Raw genomic sequence first — 20,818 nt, forward strand, 5'->3', positions numbered from 1 at the left:
CTGACCGAGGCACGGACATACACTGTGCATGGCACAGACACCACTGACACTGACCAGGGCACGGACATGTACTGACCATGGCACAGACACCTACTGCTTGAGGCACTGACATATCCACTGCCCCTAGCACGGACATACACTGTCCATAGCACGGACAGTCATTGACCAGGACACAGACATGCAGTGCCCAGCAGCACTGCCAACTCCATTATTAATTTATCATTATTTTATTATTCTCAAGAGTGAGATGCTCTTACTTTCTATTAATATTAAATTTCAAAGGAAAAAACAACTGTGTCTTCTCCCATTTTCCATGGACTGCACACCCAGAATTCTAACAAACATTTCAACTACCACTTAGCATCACCGTAAGGAACAAGCTGAAAAGGTTTCCACTGTTATCTCAGAGCTCTGTCAACTGTGTGCCTAAAAAGGCTGGGGAGCACTTTCACACCAGCACAATTGTTAATAGTGTTTGTAATGCAACAAGGACTTTAAGCACTGCTCATCCATAGAGTGTGACTGAGGGACACAGACACTGAATTTTGGACAGTCTCATCTGGAAGAGTTCATGGCAATGAAACAGCAGAAAAAGCACATCAGGACAAAAGAGGAGGAGCAAACAGACAAATATCCAAACAGTGCTTAAAAGAGCAAATGGAAAACAAACCCACTGTGATTTACTCAGACTCATTGTAGTGGGGCAGAGCACACACCAAGCTCTTGTGTTTTATTTTGACTTTTATATTCTGAAATGTCATTCAGAATAAAGGGAAAAGGTGTAAGAGTTGTACAAGAGTTTTGACCTTGCCCCTAAGTCAGCATTTCCCTTGAGAGGAATCCACTCACATACCCAACTTGGACATCAATCCTCAAAGAGCTAAATGGCTTCAGAAGAGGCAGGAACCAAACACACTGGTTCAGGTCAGCAGCTGTGTCTTCATGTGCTCAGAGAAGACACCTGGAGGATCTTCACCAAATTGCTTTAATACAAAGTCCTGGTAGCAAGAAGGACTCTTGAAGTTTCTGTTTATACAATCCATCACACATGGATTTGATCCATTAGTGGGATTTTTAAATATTACCACAATATCAAGGTCTGAAGATGGGATTTAACAATTTAGGCCATACAGTGCTTGCTGATTCCTGATGCTAAAGAAGTAACCACATTAAGAGAAAGCAGGGTTAGGAACATTCCTCACTGGGTAACAGGATAATCTAAAAGGTTTTAGTTAAGAATAATTTTTAAATTATATTATTCAGAAGGTACATATGGTTCCTCAATAACATGAGAAAGATCCATCCACTCCGCCATTTCCAGACTGAAGGGTGTCTTTTGGTAGAATGAAAACCCCTCCCAACATTCAGGCTCCTCTTAGTGAAGCTCTGACTGTGAGTGTGACAAGGGAGAAGCAGCAGACACTCAGTGAATTCCCCCAGGGCTGTGGCAGTTGACCAGACTGTCATCAGAGACACTTGGATACAATGGGGACCAGCAGCAGGATCACTCCCTAGATGGATTTAGTGCAGTTTCAGGCTTGTTTTTTTTGTTTTTTTTAATCCACTAAAATATAAATGGCCAGATATACTCAAACATCACATATGGAGTTCCTGATTCTTTTAAAGAACCAAACTAATGCCTGCAGGAAGTCTGGATAGCAATGGAAAAGCTTCTCAGCTCTGGAAGCTGGTGGTTTCTTTTCTCACTCCCTCTCCTTCATCCCCTAGAAAGAAAGGACAGCAAGCAGCAGTTGCAGTTCATTTTAAAAGAGGTGCCATTTTGTCTTCCAAATGACTTTTTAATGCAAGTAAATCACTGGATGGTGCAACAGATTGTTTATGGGTGGAATTTGTAAATGGAATTCCTGAAGCAGAGGGGACTACCAAAGAGACAGGAAGGATGGTCTTGTGGTTAAGACAGAAAGCTCAGGACATCTGGGGTCGATTCCCAGATCTCCCACAGATTTCCTGTTGCCTCGGGCAAGTTGCTGAGTCTCTCTGTGCCTCAGTTTCTGTATCTGCAATACTCAGACAGTGAGCAATTGGAGTGGCAGCTTCCAGACTGAAAGCCATGACAGGACAGCTTCAACTGCTGCAGTAACAACACAGCAAAAGTTGCACATCTTTACATGCAGACTGTGCAAACTGAGCAGCAGCAGGGCAGGAGAAGGGGAGTGAAGGGAGCTGGCATGTGCCATTAAGGTGGCAGCAGCTTCTCAAGTGAGGACCACATCTTAAAATCAGATTAATCTGTCCCCCAGTCACTGCTTGTCTTGCTCCAGTTCTTGGAGCTGGAGAAAGGAGAGGGGAAAAATATCTCTGAGGAAGGGCCCTAACACCACAGTGTTTTTCTCACTCTCTCCCTCTTCTCCTCCCCCTCTCCATTGGCTTCAAGGCCAACAGCTCCTGGAACACAAACACTCTTGTAAACTTCTGAACCACACAGCCCTATGGTGGGTGGGTGTTTGCTCCCTGCCTGCCAGTTCCAATCCACCCACAGATTCCAAAGGCCCAGAACAAAAAGCAGACTCCATTTTCCATATTTAACAGGCAGTGCTCTTCCCTCCCCATCGCCTGCGCTCGGTGCCTCTCCCCAGCACCGGGTCCCACCTCCTGGGCTGGGGGGGATGTTGGTGCCTGTGTTTGTACACACAGAGCTGAAGTGTCTTCTGAGAGGGTTCCCCCAGCCCCCTCTGGTTCTCACTGCCTGCCTGCTCGGGGAGAGCTGGGGATTAGCAAGGGCTGTGCTGCATATTGCAGCTATTTGACAAAACGTTTGGGAAGGGCCTATTGTGAAGATTGTGAAGAAGGAAGGGGGAGCGTGGGTGCGAATGCGACACGTCAAAATTCCTGCTGCAGCTCACATTAGACAGCACAGCCCTTGGAGCAGCCAATTTCCACTTTCTCCATGCTTGTACTGTACATATTCATTGCTAATTGTGACAGAAGTAAAACAATTTCTGCATGGCCAGGATATTTCCTTCTCTCTTTTCCTTTAGAGATTATCATTTATCAAAGTCATTGCTTTCACTGATCAACTACAGTGAAACTGGGGAATGCCAAACTATCCAGAACCTGAGGAATAAGGTTTCAAATTCTCTGTTGGAAAGGATTATCTGAGAGCCAGGTGGTCTTTTTCATTCAAATGTTTCAATTTTTCATCAACACACATATTCGGCTTACAGAAAATTACTTCACAAATGTGAACTAAATTATCTTTTCGACCAAAATTAATTTTGTACATATTTCTCTGAGATATGCACTAAGTGAATTTAAGACATCTAAAAAGTCACCCAAAAAAGTTTCAAGAATCAGGCATATTTAAGATGAAAAAACAAAATTTTTTTCTGTCTGAGAAGGTCAGCAATAGACTCATGACAACCAAAACAGTGGTTTTTTGGTTTTTTTTTTTAATGAATGGAAAAGTCAACTATTTACAGACACCTTTCAGGGCAAAGAGCTCAGTGAGGTGACTGGGACTTTTCAGCAATGGCAGCAAGGCCGTGTTTTAGGGCTTTGGCCCAGCTCTCTGATTTTATTTTCCCAGGGGAGCAGCTTGTCCCAGAGAACCCCATGAATTCAGAACTCATCATTATTTCCTTAATCCTTTCCAAATTCTTGGCTCTGTTCAGCTCAGCTCTATAGCCTGTCTCCTGTATCTTTTATATCTTTCCCAAGTACAGAACCTCTTGGTCATGGCCCATTGGCCATATATCCACAATGAATACATGTAATGAACACATGACCTGCTTAAAACATGACCTGCTCTCACCTAAAATTCATATTTAATTTGCAGGAAATCATCAGGCATCCTAGGAAGTATGGGAGGTGAGGGGTTGTTAAAAGCACAGGAAAGAGTTCTCCATTTTTTGCCTGGTATGTTGCTCAGGGCTACCCCTCCCTCCCTCACACACTCTGCACCTACATGTCCTGGTGGACGCTGCCAAACACCTCATTAAAAAAAAAAAAATCCAAAAAACATGCTTGCTACAGCCAATAAAAAAAGAATTCACTGGGAAAAATCAGTCAGAGAAGGGAATAAGGCTGGAACTCTTGGGATTCCCAAAGGAGCTCACAGAATAGTCCTGTAGGGAATCAGGGCTGCACAGACTTTTTGTCATTTACATTAACAGCAAATCTGTCATTTTTCAGCCTAACCAGCAAAGAGCAAACAAGGCAGAGCATCCACATCCAGCAGAGGCAGGGTCAGGAACAACAACCAAAGCCTTGTCCCTGTCAGTAGTGCACAGAACTGCTGCTGGCCACCCTCAGCAGCTCCTCCTAGAGCCACCACCACCATCCCAGGGAAATACAATCACCACATCTCAGACAAATTGGATTTAAGCAAGTCTCTCCCAAAGCAATCAACATTAAGAAGTGTGCCAGCCTTGCCCTACAGGAGCTCCTGAGCTGCAGCAAATGAGGAGGGTGAGCTGCCCTCCCTCCCCCCCTCCCACACACCCCCTGCCATCAGGAGAAGCTCTGGAGATGCTGCTGGAGCTGCTGCAGGGCTGGGATGAGCAGGGGCAGCAGAGCTGGGCTCCACAAGCAGGGTGACCCACGGTGACAGCAGCAGTGACACAGCCTCACTCCCACCCTCCCAGAACCCACAGGCCAAACATTCCCTCCCTCCACAGCCTCTCACAGGGAGAGGGAATTCACCTCTCTCTTCCATAATCCCATCCATCTTGGAGATCATTTCTCATCAGCAAGCTATCTGTATTTTGCAAATAATATTGATAAGCTTAATGCATCTTTGCTACAAAGACTCTGTCAGATCTTCTGATCTGCTGGCTGGGTTTTTATCACCACAGCTTCTGATCCTGGTGTCTCACCCCATATCCTTTGGTACATCCTTTACAGCAGCTCAATGTCCAATATCATGGCAGGGAATGAGTCTGCTTGAAATTTATGACCTCTTCCTTCTTGTTGCAAAGTGATCCCCTGTCTGCTGGTCTGACAGGTGAACCTGCAATTTATTGTAGAGGCCTGTGCCTCCTATAAATAACACATGAAGCACCAGGCACTCTGTGGAGATCAGTGCTTGCATCATCACTTCACTCCTTCAGAACGTGCTGTCCTAAAAATCCCAGATTTCTACTCCTTTCTCACAAATTCTTATGCATTGATCTCATATTTATTTCATTTATGGGCTTTCTGAATGAACCTGTGATTAAAGCACATGCACACCTCATTAGCATAATAAGATTTTTCCTACAAGCATGTAATGAAAACGAAACAAATTCATTCTGTCATTTTACAGATGTGGAACTGCAGAACAGGGAGGATATACAAGTGGCTTAAGGCCACCCTGCAGATCTTTATCACAATCCAAATCTTTTACTGAGTTAAAATCAACTGTTTTTAACTTCATGACTGGGTTTTTTCCTAACAAAACTCCATGATGTTCCTAGAACTACTCCCAGATCCAAACTATGCAGTAAGAAAATCCAATACTGCAAGACAAAGAGGTCTGGGGTTGTTAGAATTTTTTTTTTTTTTTTTTTTGTTTTTTTTTTTGTTTTTTTTTTTTTTTTTTGTCAATAAGACCTCTTCCATACTTCAGTGGACAAGACAGGCAATGTTGTGAATCAGACACCTCAGTCTGGTAGAAGCAGGTAGTGAAAGTGTCCCACTAGATTTGTATTTACTGAAGTGCCTGATATAACAGTGCACTGTTCTGTTTTTCAGGAAAAAGGCACTGAACATTTTCATTTCTAGACAACATCAACTGTCAGACTGGCTTTTATGTAAAGCATTTTCATTTCAAGTCTCTTTAATTTTTAATTAGCTGTGTCAGAAGAGAGGAGCAGGAAAGCTGGTGACAGGAGACATTGGGGCAGCAGGTTCCCAGTGTCCCAGTCCCTGTCCCAGCAGGACATTTCCACAGCCTGCCCTCCTCCAGCTGCACACAGGCACTGGGGATGTTCCAGCAGGATCTGCTCAAATGAGCTTTCACCAGACTTTCAGAGAGTTCCACTTCTGTCTCCAGCAGTTCTGCACTTCCAAGGTTCCCTATGGCTACAGGAATGGTATTTATGTAGATTAAACCCACTTCACTTACGTGGCCCTCTGACAAAGAATGGTGCATAGAAAAAATAATTAGGGTTTAAGATTATTTTAAGCAAGAGATGAGCTCATATCTAGTAAACTTCTAAACTATTCCTGGGTACAGCATTTATATTAAAATTATGAACAGTGACTGTGAGAGGAAGGACTGCAGGAAAGGCTGGCCATGCTTAGATTCCCTTTTTCATCTCCACCCTTCAAAAATTTTTATTAGATTTCTTCCCTGCACGTGGCAGGCTGACAGTGGGACTCTCCCTCCTCTCCCCCTACCATCCATCATGTAATCCAAGCCCATCCTGAAGCAATGATCCTGTCTGTCCCGTGCCTGCTGCAGCATCACCACTAGGACCAGGATCCATCAGGAATTTGCCAGCTGGCACCTTTCCCTCCCCTCTGCTTTCTTTCCCTGTGCAGGAGAAACCATTCCTTGCCTTCTGGGGCCAGCACTGGACCCACACTGTTCCTCCTAATGAATGCAACCTGTTCTAACGAATGTGAAGCTTATTTGTGAGTGTGGAGCTGTACTCAATTGCCTGACATTTCACATTTCTCACCATAAATCTGGGTAACACTTTATTTTAATTACTGGGACATTTTCTAACTTTTATTGTTTCTGGCAAACACAGGCAAAATGAGCTCATTCATTATATAAGGTATGTGAGCTATTTCTTCAGGGGAAATTGTGTTCTATATTACCCTTGCTATGCAACAAGATGCCATTCACCTCCCTTGTACATGTCATTAAGTGTCACACAGACTGAGAAGGATGAACTCATCTTTTCCTGAATGACAGAGACCTTGCAGGTTGATATATCCATCCATCCATCCATCCATCCATCCATCCATCCATCCATCCATCCATCCATCCATCCATCCATCCACCCTTCTACATTTCTATCACATCCATTAATTGTCAGCAGCTTTGTCACTTCTCCATTCCAAAGTTGGTGAAGGCACCACCTCGATGTGATACAGAGGAAAATCCAAAATGCAAATTTCAGACCCTGGTTTGATTTTGCTGAAGTAACTTTCCCCTACAAGGAACAAACTGGTGAGGGCTGCAGTGCCCAGGGAGATGCTGTGTGTGAGGATTGGGCACCAGAGCCTGCACTCAGGGCCCTGGAGAGACACCAAGGATTTTACAAAGGCTCTGAAGCCTTAGGGCAAAAATCCCTTTTTATGTTCAACCCCCCCCCAGCAAAGTTCTGTAACTTCACTAAGATGAACAGCACTGGAGACCAGAGAGCTTGCACTCCTCCAGCTCTCCAAGGTCACATCAGAAGTCCTGCAGAAAAGAACACTCAGCATCTCTGGGCCTGATTTGTCCCACAGCAATCAGTGCCAAATTTCAAACGGAGTCCAAACAAAGATTAAGTTTAGACTCTCTATCTCCATAATGATAATTTGGGGCCAAGACTCAGTAGGTGCTGAGCACTCTGCAGGCAACAGAACGTCTCCCTTGCAAACCCAGCCCATAATTTTTCAATTACTGAATTCAGACTGGACTGGAGAAATCATAAATCAGGCCACTCCTTTTGACAATTGTTTGAGCTCTAGAACTGGACTCCTGCTCTTGGCCTCTCCCCTTGTCTGTGCATTATATCCCTCCTCGGACTGTACCTTCCTTGTTCCTACTGAGCCTGAGATGATGGAATTGGCCATTTGCCCAGGTGAAGGGGGAAAAAAAAAGGTGGTTACTGTAATGGAAGGGCTTTCTGACTCTTCTGACTGCAGAGTGAAAATCCCAGGCAGATAGCACAGAGCCTGTTTAATGACTCACACTCTGCTTTTTCACCAGGGAAAAATTTCAGGCCTGCACTCACTTAAAAGATGGAAATTTTTATAAAACTTCCATTGTGGTATGTTACCATCTGTTCAGAAATTAACAAAAACAAAATCAAAGTAAGCAAATGGGTTGATTTTTCTTTCTTTCTTTTCCTTGTAGTAAGAGCTTTCTGTTGTGTAGATAAGAGTGAATCTCCAAGGGGAACTGTGAGCACATAGATTTCAGTACAAGAAAATCGAGGCTCCAGTGTAATTGTTTGCTGGCTTTGCAACGTCCTGCAAAGTAAACTGTTCTCTCAGTGATGGCTATTTCCTCCTGCAGCGAGCAGGAGTGTCCCTGTCACTCAGGGAGGGAGAGAATTCTTGTGTCTGCAAGCATTTGCATGTGCTCAGCCCCAAAAGCTCCTCGGATCTGAACAGCTTCCAAGGGCTTCTGATGAGATGACTTTTCTGACAAAGTGTTCCCTCTCCTGGGAACCAGGCCACTGAGGATTTGGAAGAGATGTGTATAATAAAACAAAATTTCAAGTTTTTGTTGGAGAAAAAAAAAAAACACAAAGAAATTGCAGACAGCAAATTTTGCTTCATTCTTTCTAATGCTTCATAAGAATACATAACTTTTTCCGCCTGGTTTTGAACAAGAACGTATATTTCTTTTTTTCTTTTCAGAGTTGAATTCTTGGAACTCATACCATTTTCATTTGGCTATTTTTACCCGCCCTGCTCCTTCCTGTATCCATGGAGTTTCATCAAAACATTGAATTCCAGCCTCTAATGACATAACCTTCCCCTTTCCTTCCTGTTCTCATGTCACCTCTCATTTTCTCACCAGCTCCAAAGCTTTCTCTGATTTTTAGACTTTTTCTACTTTAGGCTTCTTATTTTCTTTATGTACTTTGCATCAGCACTATCCTCTACAGAATGGAATATTAAAAAGTCATAAACTTCTGAAGAAACAAGCAAACAAAGCAGCCTTCCAGCTGCCTCAGCTGAGGAGAACACTTTCTCCTCTTCCTCACTCAAAGGAAAAATCTGATTTCAAACATACAGCTTTGTCTTGCATTGGTATCAAACTGGAATGATTTGACTCCAATCACTCTCTGAGTGTTATCTGCTGGGCTGGGGATAAATCAGCTGCAGGACAGCTCAAGTGAAATGAAGAGAATGATTGCCATGTGAAGCTGAGACAAAGGGACTGTGACACACAGCCAACAACTTCACTGCCTGTATTTACCCATTAAATGTGAGATAAAAGTGCCATTCAATGTATGGCTCGAGTTACTTAATGGATTAGCACTGCAAAATACCTGACATAGTCTGGCTCTTTCCACATGGATCCTACACTTGTGTATTCCTGCACAGAGCTCCAGTGCTGTGTGAGCTGGGAGGGAAAATGTAGGAACAGCAATCTGGCATGAACATTCCTTGTCTCAGGAAAAAAAATCGAACTGCGAATGGAATTCATTTGCTGATTTGCAGGAACAATGAAGTCAAGCAACAAAACTTAGCAAACCATATTAAAAAGCATCTTCACAAGTATTTTTGCAGGCAACAGAGGTGTTTATGAACCAAAAAAAGAGGTGTAGAAGTTACAATGGCTCCAGGGCAAATTTTAACTGGTTTCCCCTCCTTATTAGATTTCTCATTCATAAAAAATTGCTGGCTGACTTAGCAGTCACTGCACCATGTGGGATTTTAGGTGTTCCTAACCATCTGCGTGCATTTTTTCCATTTGTCTAACTAATTTTCCATCTTCAGTTTATTTGTCTTAATTTTATCTCCCTGTCTACATAATTAGAGTTATCTGGAGCATCAAGACAAGCCTTTGTCCCAGCAGAGGGATGGACAGTCTATTTCTATTTGCTATCAGAAGCAAAGAACATAAGCTCTAAGCTATTCCAAACTCCACTGCCATTTTCTGCTGGCAATAAATAAAGTTCTTCATGCTATAAATCATGTTTGATCCTGACAGTTTTTCCTGATCTGGAGCCTGGAAGTTCAGAGTCCTTCCAAAGGGTGCCACTGAAGTTCCCAGCCAGGTTTGCTCTCAGAACACGACATTCTCAAATCCAGAGGAACAGCCTCAAGTGAATCAGTTTGAGCTCCACACTGACAATCTGCCAGGAATTTAAAGTCTCTGTATAAAACTGAATGCTGAAACGTGTCAGGTCCCCAGAATTTCCATCAAATTCAGTGGCTGAGCTATTGAGTGGGATTCAAGGATTAGAACATTAACTTGTGCAGAGTTACACCTATCCATAACTTCCCTATGGGAATGCCAGGCTGGAAGATTACAAGACTAAGTCAGCAATTTCTCAGTCCCACAGTCTTATCTCCTGGTGCCCAGCTAAAGTCTTTTATCAACAGAAAACAGCTGGAAAGCTTTATACAAGAAGTTATGATCCTGCAAGATTCAGAATATTATTTGCACGATAAGCTGAGAAATGAGGTTTGAAGTCTTTCCTGTCTTTAAGCCTAAAAAGAAAAGCTTAGCAAGATTCAGAAATGCCAAGTTCAGTCTCCTTACACACAGAAAATTAAGTCTGTTTGGATCCATGCAGATTATTTTGGGCTAGCCCAGAAGCTCCATGGGGAACACATCCAGGTTAAAGAAGACATGCAAATGAGAGGTGTGTGACACAGATTTGTGCTGCCTTTCATTTTTGCTCATACCTAGAAAAGCTCCATGACTAATGACATCAATGTTTCTTTTAGATGTTCAGTCTTACCCACACTGGAGTTGTGTGTGTTTAGAATTCATCTGCACTTTATCTATATTTAATCTTTTTCATGCCCTCCTTCCCTGCTTACTCTACCCAGATCACTGACATTTTGATCAGTTACAATTACAAATACATGTGAATTGATGGAATTGTAAAAGTTCAGAACTGAATCCCTGGTTCTTCCCCAGGTTGGAAAGGCCATTTTTAGCAAGCCAAACCACCATGACTTCCTTTAGTAGAGCTGTACATGGGCTATACCAAGAGCAGTGTGTTACAAGAGGAAACAGTGGAGTGGGTCATGTTTAGCACCAGGAACAAGACAGTTTTGTCATGTGTTACCTACCAAAACCAAGTTTTCATGGCATGCTTTCATTCCTTCTCATCACAAGGAGCTACTGCCTTAAATTGCCTCTGTGAAGAGAGACTTTTCTCCCTCAGCAGGAAAAACAATGAGGTCCTTAAAAGGGCTGCTTAGAAAAACTCAGCAAGTTCAGAGATGCTTTGTCATTTCTGCCCATTGCCCAATGATCTTCCTTATATAATTGATTAATAAAATCCATGAAATTTCTCTGGAGATAGGCCAGGCCACAGATCCTGTTCTCATTTTATTTTAATTCTAGGAAAAGCAAGCAAGAAAAGACTGCTTCTAAAAAGCTACAGCTACTGTTGCTGACACTTGGTTCCCACAGACATCTGTCAATAATGGGGTGTCCAGGACATTGTTCCTGGTGTCCAGGAGGTTGTTCTGGTGTCCAGCTCTGTTCCTGGTGTCCAGAGGTGGGCTCTATGCACTGGTCTCAGCCACCTGAAGGAATGCCCATCTAGATTTATTTTTAATGCATTTTTCTGCCACACTGTTGAAACAAACAGGAGTATGCACTGTTCGTGCAATTTCAAAATCTTACTTGAAAGCATTTCATGTGCACCTCAAGCACTTCCTTCCACCTCCATGTTTCCCTTCCTTTCCAGTGCTCTGCACTGGAATTCTGCTTTCCAAAGGCATCAGAAGTGCCCCTGAACCTGTCTAAACAAAATACATGGGCAGTTAATCTAAACCAGAGCATTCCCATCAGTTGGATCTCCCCAAAAGTGACATTAGGTAGTGACCATCACCTCCTAAGGGCAGAATGCACCTCCAAGTGAAGACAGTGCCAAGCATACTGTCATTTTCATTTGCAAGATTTAACTTGGAAAGATCTGGGGGACAATTCCTGAGTGGAAGTTAACAGCCAGTTGGAATCACTGTGAGCATGCCAGAAGGGGGGCAGGGAGGGAAATAAACCTAAATTAGCTGTGGTTTGTGAGCAAGGGAGGTCAGCTCTGAAAAAAACTAACATGGTCCCAGTGGGATAAACAGTACAGCAGTTAAATCAGCAACTGGGCCAGTCATGAAATACAGGTCCTGAAATATTTCACAACCATGGAAGGAAGGCTAAGGAGAGAAACAATTGGTTGGTTGGGTGCCACATACTCAGAGGGCATGCACAGACTCAGGAAAGGTGGCACTGCACAGGGGTGCTGCTCAGGTAACTCCAAGGGATTGCCTAACTGGAGACAGAACAGCCAGCCACACACAGTGACCCTCAGGATTTGTGTCATCAGTGCTTGAGCACTAAGAACTCAAATCTCAGCAGAGGCTTTGTGGCTGATGCTCTGTAGTAAGCCAAAGGTTACCTCCTTTATCTTCCAAAGTTCAATTTTGAACTCACTAAATCCATGCTAATTGTCTTCACCGACATTTGAATTTTTAAGATGGTGTTTTGCAGACACTAGATTGGGATAGCAAGTTATACTCTTTGAAAAGCACAAAGATTTGCCTCAGATGATTTCAACTTAGTGCTCCCACGTATCACTCACTAGAAATGTGAAGTGCAGAAAGAAATCCAGCAGGTCAACATGATCAGTAAGATTCTGAAAATTTTCTTCAAAAACAGAACCTTGAAAACATCATACACTCAAGCACATAAAGGAATCATTTTAATGTGCTTTTCATCACACTAAAAGATTCAAAGACTCTTTCCTTCTTGATTTTCTTCACAAAAAATGAGTCACAGACCAGATAAAAACTAGCACATTTTTATAATGAAGAGCTGCTCTGACCTCTAGTTTATATTAATTGATGCAGGGAAAGAAGAGGAAAATTTCCAAAAAACATAAGAAAGTAGTAACTGTTCAGTGTAAGTAAGGAATCAGTTGAGCATTTTAAAAAACCTAGAAGCATTTAGGGCTTCAAAACACAACCTATTGTGACTGGGATCCTACAATCAACACAAACTACCAAATTTCCCCTATATTCCAGATCCTGAGTGTAGGTCTGTGCTACCAACCCAAAAGGTCTGAGCTGTTCTGGGGTTTCATGCCACACAGCCCCAGTACCTGAGCACAGCATTGAGGGACCCACCTCTAGATCAGGAAGATGAGCACAAAAAGCCCTGTGGGAATTGGGCTGTGGCTCACAACACCAAAACCCTGCACAAAGTCAGGGGTGTGTCCATGCACCACCAAGAAGTTCCTCCAGAGCCCAGGAACCTCTCCCTGAGCTGGAGAGCAGCAGCACTCCCACCTCTGTCTGTACCTCTTGCAGGAGTTTGCAGTTTGGAAGCCACTCTGCTTATTGGCCGTTTCCTGTTGACAGGAGCAGTCAGTGGAGGGGAAACATCTGTAGGTGTTGCTGTTACTAAAAGGCTTTCCCTGCACAGCCTGGAAAGACAGAACTGCTTCCCATGTGCCTTCACTCAGCAGAAACCTCTGGTGCCAGCCTGCTCAGCTGTCAGTGCAGGACAAGGTCTGAGCTGCCACAAACATCCTACAACATTCCACAAAATCGTTAAAGAAGTATTGGAAACAGGAAAAGTACCAATTCACTGAGAGAACTAGGAAGTGGGTTCTAAGAAGGAAAGGCAACTTGGACTATTTCCACTGACAGTGCTGAGGTTATTTAGGATCTCAGTAAAGAGGTACCTGTGGAATATCATGTGTAACCCCCACCCAAGGACTTCAACAAGTCCTCCAGAGGGTTTCAGAGCACTCAGAAAAGCTACACTGTACTAACAAACTGAGGCAAGAGAAAGGAATGAAGCAATTCTCTCAAAAAACAGAGGAGGTCTGGAGAGAAGCACAGATTTCCTGTGCTTTTAATCAGTCATGAGGGCTCTGCCTCATCAAGCCCACGCAGGTGATGGAAACTCATCAGAACCAAGGATCATTATGCAAGAGAGAGGATACAGGACTGCTCTGACACCTTCACCCAGCAGCTCACTCAAGCCACAACTCAGAACAGGAAGTTTCAGTCAGACTTTCAATTCCCACACCAGGCTAAATCAATCTAAATCAAATACATTTAAAAGAAACAGCCTTGAATGGAAAAAAACAGTCTTTTTATGCCACCCACCACCAGAAAGATTATTGTTCTTGCCTCAAAACTATTTCTGATTTGAAAGCTGCTTGAATTTAGAAATCCAGGGATTGGATTATTTTTTCTGTGTTTGAATTTTTATACAGGAAAACTGAGTAATTTGTTCAGTTAGCTAAGCCAAAAAAACAAAAAAAAAAAAAAAAACAAAAAAAAAAAAAGAAGGAAAAAAAAAAGAAAAGAGGCGGCGAGGAGGATGGCCACTGCTGGATTAGAATTAATTTATGCTGATAGAATGACACTGTCAAAAATCCCACAGGAAGAAGCATTTTTTAAAGCCTTTAATCAGGCTCTTTTTTCCCCTTTTTTTATTTTTTATTTCTTCATTCCATTCTCCAAAGCTTACTCTTCTGATCCACAATAAGTTTGGGATCAAGCCTTTGTTTCTTGACACCAAATGCTATTGGTGTTATTTTCAGCACTGGAATTGCTGCAATGGATCCCATGCAGTGCCCACTATCCTTTTCCTGGCCACAAAAAGCTGCTTCACACAAAACTTTAAGACACTTCAAGAGGTACCAATAAAAAAAAAAAAAATTAAGTCAGTCCTCCTCCAGCAAGAGTTAAAAGGGTTTCTCTTGTTCCTTCTCTGCTGTATTTTGCTTTAAAGATCATTACTGGAACAAATCTGGGGGGTGTTGCACCATACAAATATCCCATCATTCCTGAATCCTTCCACTCTCAGCTGCACAGCCAGCAGTACACAGTTAAAAATATAGCTATAAATATATGTATTTATGCTTCATGGTACACGTTACAAGCCCAAGCCTGTGCCTCCACACAGAAAGGAGCTGAAGCTGGGTCTGCCTCTGCTCTCTCCCTGTGCATCTGTCCCCAGTGAAGGATATCAGCCATGACAGCCCTGGAGTCTGCAGCCCTTTGTCTCCACAAAAGGTCCAGTTCTGACAGCAGGAGGCTGGGACTTCACTTGGACACTGTTTCAGCAGTATATTTCAATCAACAATGCTTTGAGAAACTTCCAGGAACCACCAGCAAAAGTCAGGAATGAGCAATATTGAGGCTAAATAACCAGTCAAGGTTCTCTCTTTCTGAGAACTACCAAGGAAACCAATTAAGATCAATCACCTTCGTCACTGAGGCCGGAACACATCGGGGACCATGGCCCTGTTTATTTATGGGCCACTAGAAAATAACCCCATGGAAAACAACCAGGAGCTGCTACTGGCACAGACTGGATTTGAAATGCAACCAAAGTTTCTGCTTTCCTTAGCAGAGAGCCTGTGAGCAAAGCCCAGCAGCCCTCCCTGAGAACAGGCTCACAGAGCTGGGGGAGGGAAAGGGTTACCCAGGGCACCATAAATGTCACCAAAATATGCTGGGCACTCTGCTCCCCAGAGGGATTTTATTAGGATTTTCCACTCACAGCAATGCCACAAGTACCCAGGAGTCAGAAAAAGAAATGGAAGCAGTTGTGAAATTGTCCTGTCTACTTTTACCATCCACATGGAAAAACACACAAAAAGACTGACGGGCATGCACTGGAAAAAAAAAACCAGATTATGCCCTTAAACTTCTTTTTTCACAGTTTTTATGGAGATAGAGAACATCCTGAATGTCTAAACTCTCCAGAAGCACTGTCCCTTTAAAGTTGGAATGTGACTTTTTTTTACCCACAAGAAGAAGTGCAGTTTCCCAGGTTCTTACTGGAAACATTTCTTGGGAAAATATTCATTTCCAAAGTGTTGTTTTTACACTTTTGGTTCACTGGTTGTTTGAATCTTGTAATGCTTTAATAATGTTTTTACTCCATTAATGTTTGTAATAACCTAATCCATCCTATTTCCTATAGTATCTGCTTTAAAGGATAATTATATCAATATGCTTCTTACATTTTGTAACCAAAAAAACTTTTTTTTTGGTAGATTTTTTTTGTCAGTTGGATGATTCAAAACAAGACTCAATGGGATGCTCCTGGCTCTCATGATTTCTGTAAAAGTTGCTGCACAATAAAACTCAATAACCCCCCCCCAAAAAAAACATTAGAAACATGGATAATGGTAGCAGTTTGTTCTCACAGCTTTTCTTCCCAATAAGAGAGTTCAAGGTTAGCTGCCATCTGCTGCATTTTCCAAGACAAAAATCTCATGCATTTTTGTTCACCTGCCCTAAGAAACTTTGCTTTGCTTTGTTTATTGTTTATTTTTTCTTTTCTCAAAAAGAGCTGCAAAGTTTTGTAACAGGCTAAAAGATACAACCATAATTAGATTTTCTTACATATAGCCTTGAATAAAGGCCCCAAGCATATCTATTTACAACAGGAAATATCCAAGAACCTAAGCAGATTTAATAGGCTTACACAAGTCTTTTCTAAAGCTACTTGTGGCCTTTTGCAGAGGACATTGCTCAACTCAATTCTTCCCAAACTTCTGGTCTATTTTTCCACAGCCAAGCCTCAAAAGTTTTTACAGATTATTGGAATTTAGGAATTAATGTGCTTTATGGTTCCACAGACTGCTTTGGGCATTATGAGTTTATCACTTCAGGGTTTGGCTCTCCCTGTCTCCATTCAGTCTCCTCTGCTGCCTTTTCTGATGCTCCACTTAGAATATAAACTAGCAATGGAGAATTCTGCAAATTATTACATTTAATGACAGTGAACTAATTTAATGACAAGATCTAATCTTGTCAAACAAGATGAAGCATTCCTTGTGTCAGGAACAAGCCTGCTCCTGGTGCTGGTGCTGAAGTGGGAGTGCTGCAGAGCTGAAATGGCTCAGAGCTGCCTGAAAGGCTCAGGGCTACTGACAGGTCTCTCAAAGCAAAGATCAGACTCCATTGTACTTTTCTGCCTCCACACCAAATTAAAAGACAGCATTGCAGCCTAACTCAAACCATCTGGCTTGAAGGCAGTATGAGCTTTTACTGCTCCTCAGACAGTCTCAGACAGTCAAGCTGAATTTTGGTAGCCTGGCAGCCACTGCTCCCCCAAAGGTCCTTTGCTTAATACTGAGTGAGGGAAGGACTAATGCTGAATTTTGCTGTTCATAAAGGAAACAAAAAGATCCCTTGATAAGATGTTATCTTCTTTCCTTCTTCTCACTGCATTCTCTGTTCAACAGGGGAATTTCAGTTTTGTCTTCCCTGTCCCATACAGCAATCAGAGGCTCTAAAGGGGACCTCTGGCACTCCAGATCAAACTGTTACCCACTAAATCTCTTTTCTCTGGAACATTAGAGATACTTCTCTAACACATCCAATATGTATCTGATGAAAATTGTTACCAGAATGTTTCAATCTCTTAAGTTACAGAGAGAAGCCAACTGACAGCACTTGACAACATGGAGCACGGTGCCAGAAGGCAAACCAATAAAGTTCCTTCTTCTTGAAAGTGACAAAATGCTTATTTTAAGCATACTGAGACAATAAAGTGCTGATTAACAGGCAGCATGTTCTTCAATGAAACGTATCAGTGTGTAGTCTTGTGCTAAATACAGAAGATGCTGAAGGTATGTGATGATGAGTGTGAGAACAGCTCCCCGTCAACATATTGAAATTTAGCTTTAAACCAATTCACTGACAGAGTGTTTTCAGCTACAGGGAGGACTGAACTAGCGTCAGGGGCAATTTCTGTGAACTCAATAAGCACAAATGCACGTGCAAGGTTCATTTCTCAACAGCTTAGAGCTGTCTCAGACACATCCACGTCTGCAGCCACATCTTTGCTGCCTTACCCTGGTACAAAGGGGTGTATTGACTCTCCAGGGATTGCCAGGGAGGGATTACTTTAGCCTGAGCTAAAAACTACAATGCATTCTTCGTAGGTAGCCTAATCACACGTTAACACTGTGTTCTGCAGAAATTAATAGAGATAAGGCTGAAAATAATACTCACCCACGGAGTCTAAAAATAAGCACCAAAATTTCCCCTCCTCGTTTCTTTCTGCTTTGTGTTTCCCCTCAGGTGATGACACCATTCTCCTCTCCAGCTCTCCTGAAATGCATTGTGAGAATCATGGTTACAGATTGTTCTGGGGAACAGATTTTGCATGTAGGGTCAGAATTTTGGGATGTACTGTGTGAGGCGAATCAAGGGTTATAGCTTTGGGATGTACTGCGTGAGACAAATCAAAATCTTCCTAGACCAGAATAACCAACAGAAGGCACTGGTTTAACATGGTCTCCAAGAATCAGATACCTAGAAACATATTTGAATATGTATAAATTAGGTGGGCAGCCTAGTCACAAGAGTGAGATGAACTAATTACAGAAAACGGGGTATTTTCAGCTGCACCACCATGAAGAAATACACTCCTTCAGAGTATTTTTGGTGTGACAGACTCTGTTTAGTTTTAGTCCTGCAGCTCAGCCCATTTCAGACTTCCAAATACAAGCCAATTAAAACACCAAAAGCTTATTGAATATTGATTGCTTTAGACCATGCAATTTAATTTAGTCTTGATTCATGTAAATACAGGAATTTTGAAAGCACAACATTCTTAAAATCAGTAAAAGGGCAGTAATTTATCAGGAGCACTGCACAAAGTACTTGCAGTTCCACCAGGCAGACAAACTTCCCAACAAAAGGACAGATGGAGAGAAAGCCAAATGATACTACTCAAAAACAGGGAGTAACAATCCAGTTTTGGGGCAGTTTAGTATGTACCTCATGTTCTCACGCATATACATAACAAACTAATCCATTCTCAAAAAAACTTCTTATGAGACAAGAAAAAAAAAAGTTTCCATCTTCCAGATGAAAAAAGTGAGGTCAGTAGGTGTGAATACAGATGGAACTGGCTCTAGAAGTGGCATGAAAAACAAAAGGAGTTCTAGGGATTACACACCAGACTTGCTAATTTTGTGGTATTGAATTTAGAGAATCTGGCCAAGGGAAGGGAGAAGAATGAGTTTTTCATGACAAATTGTGTCTATCTGCCTGCAGTCCCTGCCATAAGGTGTCCCCAGCCCTGGGGGTGACTCCCTGCACACCACAGGCACGGTGTCCTGCTGCCAGATGCATGCTCCATTACATTTTTCTAGTCCTGAAGGAAAAACACTTTGAATTTAGTAATATATAGTATTCCTGTTAATGTGAGGCAGGAGACTGGCAACAGGCCACTCGCAGAGCCCAGCAATGGAAAAAGCAGAGCGAGCTCAGCCTCACAATGTGAAGCAGACAGACCTATTGTGAGCTGTCTCCATCCTTGGGGCTGGATGCTCCAGGCTGATTTATGAGCACAATATTTACAACTAACACACATGAAATGCATTATGAGGAGAAATAAATCTCCTAGCATGCACGGAGAGCAGCTAAGATAAAAGAATGCATATGGTAAACTAGGTGACTGTTTGTCATTAAGTGTGGTACTGAAGCCAGAGCACGTCTCTGGGGCAGGGGAGGCTCAGGATTTGCACTGGGGTTTATCAATACTCTGGAAAACACGAGCCATTAGGCAGAGACTTTCAGAAAGATGTCCCAGCTTTTTATTTCTTTCTAGTGAACTCAAAGCTGATGAAAGACAGTGTGTTGGAAGCCCTTGGGAGCAAAACAGGGCTTGAAAGGAAGATCAGTCTTATGCCTTGAAGAGACCCAGTGAACAGGCCAGAGTCTTGTGTTATCACAAGCAATATTCCAAATTTCTGTGCACCCGTGTTCTATCTCATAAACAGGTATCAGTATGAAATCAGGTAAGAAAGGGATACTTGAAGGCAGAGGGCACATCATAATTAAGTATTCTTACTTACTGTACCACACTACAGGCAGTAGAAATTCCCCAAATTAATTCCTAAATTAAATCATCACTGAACAGGTAAACATTTCAGAAAAACAACCATCCCTTACTAAATAATGGGACCAGCAAATGAGGACGTCAATTCTAGTTTCTCTGTAATTGCAAAACTCAAACCCCACTCCCAGAACCACTGACGACAATTCCCTGCTGATCCCTGCTGTCCTTTGAACCCTGCAGTGAGCAGGCTCCTCCAAATCTCATTTGCCTGGAGAGGGAATAGGAGGCAGCTCTCACTTAAATGCATCTATATTTGACATTTCTGCCTACAAAGCTGCACTGGTCATAGATTGCATCTCCTCATGCCCAGCCAACCCAATTAGGCCCAAACAGCTTCTTGGAAGGACCCGGATTCATCTCTTCCTTTGATACTGAGGTTTGATGGTGCCAATATTTTTGCAACTCTTTGTGATGTTGCTTCTTGCCTGGTGGGATGTAGCTTTAAGTTAAACAACTCATTTTCTGCAGGGTACAGCACAGTCACGGAGAGCTGTGAGGCTGCTGCTTTTCCTCAGAGTGTTCTGATAAAACATCTGATTCCAGTATGGGAGGACAGACTCATAAAAACAGGCTAATGATGGAACCAGACTGTGGTACAAATCAGAGCAAGCACTGCAGCTAACTGAACATGTTTCCTGTCCTCAGCCAGCACCACAACATCTTGGTTTAGCTACCACACATCTCCCTCAGAGGACTTCCCACTGATCAAAAGGGAACAACCAAAAATTTCTATGAGAGCAGGACAGTTGGATTGAAGGAACAGCAAAATGGATTTGGGGAGCAGGGGAGGTTCTGCTGGGGAAAATCCTCCAAAATCAGTCCAGTCCCAAACTCACTCATGACAGGAACAGCAGCATGAAGCTCCCCTTTGTTAGCAGCAGTTTTGGGATGTGGCAGGAAGGCACGGTGGATTTGAGTGAGAGCTGCTGGGGGTCAGGGACAGCAGGGGCAGGCACAGCCCTGCCCAGCTCCTCGGACTGGGTGTGGTCACAACAAGGGACGATCGGGGCACAGCGACCTCTCACACTGACAGCGCCCCAGGGGAGTTTCAATTCCGAGTATTAAATCAATGTAAATAAA

At 42.8% G+C, this 20,818-nt stretch overlaps 1 long non-coding RNA gene across 2 annotated transcripts; it reads right to left on the reverse strand.

The window, feature by feature from the left end:
* Window positions 1–1,557: 1,557 nt before the first annotated feature.
* LOC306812103 lies at window positions 1,558–19,023 on the reverse strand. 2 transcript variants are annotated; one of them, XR_013776796.1, is made up of 3 exons: window positions 18,939–19,023; window positions 17,842–17,940; window positions 1,558–1,724 (listed from the first exon to the last, which is right to left on the reverse strand). It is a non-coding gene; the product is annotated as an uncharacterized lncRNA (long non-coding RNA). The 2 variants fall into 2 exon arrangements; XR_013776797.1 differs by lacking the exon at window positions 1,558–1,724 and adding an exon at window positions 11,305–11,382.
* Between the last annotated feature and the right edge of the window lie 1,795 nt (window positions 19,024–20,818).

The sequence above is a fragment of the Erithacus rubecula genome, assembly GCF_903797595.1.
Source record: "Erithacus rubecula genome assembly, chromosome: 24".
Classification (NCBI taxonomy): domain Eukaryota; kingdom Metazoa; phylum Chordata; class Aves; order Passeriformes; family Muscicapidae; genus Erithacus; species Erithacus rubecula.